This window comes from Drosophila ananassae, chromosome 3L, assembly GCF_017639315.1.
Source record: "Drosophila ananassae strain 14024-0371.13 chromosome 3L, ASM1763931v2, whole genome shotgun sequence".
In the NCBI taxonomy this organism is placed as follows: domain Eukaryota; kingdom Metazoa; phylum Arthropoda; class Insecta; order Diptera; family Drosophilidae; genus Drosophila; species Drosophila ananassae.
Genome location: NC_057929.1, coordinates 1660007 through 1662549, shown reverse-complemented (window position 1 = coordinate 1662549; position 2543 = coordinate 1660007).

The following is a 2543-nucleotide window of genomic DNA, read 5'->3' as shown; positions in this document are numbered from 1 at the left end:
AAAGACTCTCTCAAGTGCACTAGGAAAATATTTTGAAGCAAGTTCTTGAAAATGAAATATGAAATTTGAAAATATTTTTAATACAAGTGAAATTCATTAAAAAAAAAACATAAAAACCATAAGCAACACTTTCATGGAAACATTTTCGATAGATTTTTGGGAAACCACACTCACACATCTCCGAACGGGCCAAGTTTGCCCTCCGTAAGTGGGAAACTTTGTTCGCCAGGACATCCCCATCACCATCATCACAACCAACATAACCCCCATAGCAGTGCCATGACAATAATCGTGGTAATGGCCCGTCTTATAATAAGGCTAATTATGCCTGGTGGGCTCGAATTGGGGGGCTGGGCCAAGTGAATTCTCGGGCACGCCCTGAAAATTATAACTGCTTTCGGCAAAATGGCAAGATGAGACTTTCAATTTCCTTCACGGATGCGAAATAAACAAACAAACATGACCGAGTGTGCAATTTTCCCATTAGCAGTGCCTCGGAGTGAAAAGTTTTTAATTGTTCCACCAGGCAGCTGGGGTAGGCAGCTCGAGAAATGCAGCGTGGTAAAAACTTTCTCCTTTCCGGAGACACTTTGTGTACCTCAGCCCGTTCAGACTGTTTACCAAATCACGGCCAATTAGAACACATGAGGTGCGCTACAAAGGCCGGGAACGGTTTCTTAGAATATGCAACCACATTGGCAGTGAGGAATCCTGTCAAAGGCAAGACAATTAATGTCAGTGATGGAGTAAATTAAAGCCTCAAATGGGAACTAAATGATGTTGTACTCAATGACTTTAATGAGACATTAAAAAACTACTACATAGTGAGTTCTTTAGTGAGTTGAAAAAATGTCAACTCTTGTCAAAATATTGCTGAAATAATTTATGGAAATATATTCCGGAGCTTGCCAAATTCATAGTCATTCGGGGGCATGCAAATAAATGCCAGAAGTAGGAAAAAAATACAAATTCCCTCAACTTCCAGTTGCATCTCGGTGATTTTGAATATTCTGCGAAAGCGAGTTAAGTTGCAGTATCCGTGGAATTACAGGGTTTTACCGGGTTTCCTGCCATTTTACTCGTCGTGAACGTGTACGGAATTGGCAAACTGTAAAAAAATTCATTTGTTCGTCTGCTCCCCAGCCAGCAGTACAAATTGTATGTGTTCCATTCAAGGATTTGAGAGAGCAGGGGGAGGTGGTGCAATTTAAGCGTGACGTTATGCTGCCACTTTAAGCTCTCACCTAAGATCAGATTTTCCGCCAGATTGTCATTTGCATAAAACGCTGACCAGTACAACTGACTTTTGGGCTTAGAGTACGGCGGCGACCTAAATCAGGAAACACATGGCGTCCGTCGGTTTAACAAAGGCAACAAGGACCCAGGACCCTTGGGCGAGGAGAAAAAAAATAAAATGGAAAACGTTTGTCGTAAAAATGACACAAAGGTCGCCCAAGCTGCGATGGTCACGGAGATAACCGGAAAGCAATATTTTGAATTAACTATCTGATTTTTTATATTCCGAATTAAATTTGGGAGAATTATTGTTTCATGGACTAACTTTTTGTTGATCTTTGGAAGGCAGCCAGGAACAGCAACCAGGGCATCAATAACAGCTAGAAAAACAACTTCATTTGGCTTATTTACAAACTGCATTTACACAACAGTTAAACTTAGTGGAAAAGTGGCAGGAATTCTGTTGCGGTTTGATAGTCGTGGCTTAATGAATTTTACCCGTCTTGTCTGGCCTTGACTTCACTTCACTTGAGTCGAGTCTTCGCTTCCTGTTTACGGCACGACACGCTTCTGCCGGGAAAGTTTCGACATTATCCACCAGCCACGGGAATCAGGCACTGATACGGGGACATCTAAGGCCGACGAGTAGTAATAGGGTTCTCACTAGGTCCGTGTCCGGTTCGGGGCCGGTTGTCTGTCTGTGTCACTCGAATGATTAAAGATTTCGTTTTATGGCCATGCCTGCTACTTTCTGCTACAATTTATCAACTTTCAAGGTTAAAACTGCCCGCAGCAGTTGTAAAAACTTTGACATTTTGTTTTGAGGCCATAAAATTTCTAATTTAATCAACTTGAAGTTGGCTTGTGTGTGCATCACTGATTCGGCCGACCCCCATATTTATCGGTGAGTTCAAGTTCTGTATTAAACGAAAAGTCATAAAAACCTCAATAGTTGGATGGCCGTTGAAATGTGGGTGGTGGGCGATGGGCACGCCCTTTAAATATTCAATCAACCTGTCCTTCCGCCAGCATGGTCCTGTTTTTAGAGCTCTCATCAAAAATGATTGATGATGATCGTTGAGGGACACTGCACGCTGTTTCTGGTACAGGTTTCTGCTACCATCCCTATTCTTGGCCAGAACGTCATTACGTTTAGGACTCTATTTTTTCCAGACATCCCTATCGCCCTTTGAGCTCCTTCTAAAGTCCCAAATAAAGTTATGAAAATGCCAGAATCTGCAAAAGTCGTTTGCCAACCCTTTTTGTTGCCTGTCATCGGGATGACAGCGAAACTGGTTTGTCATTCC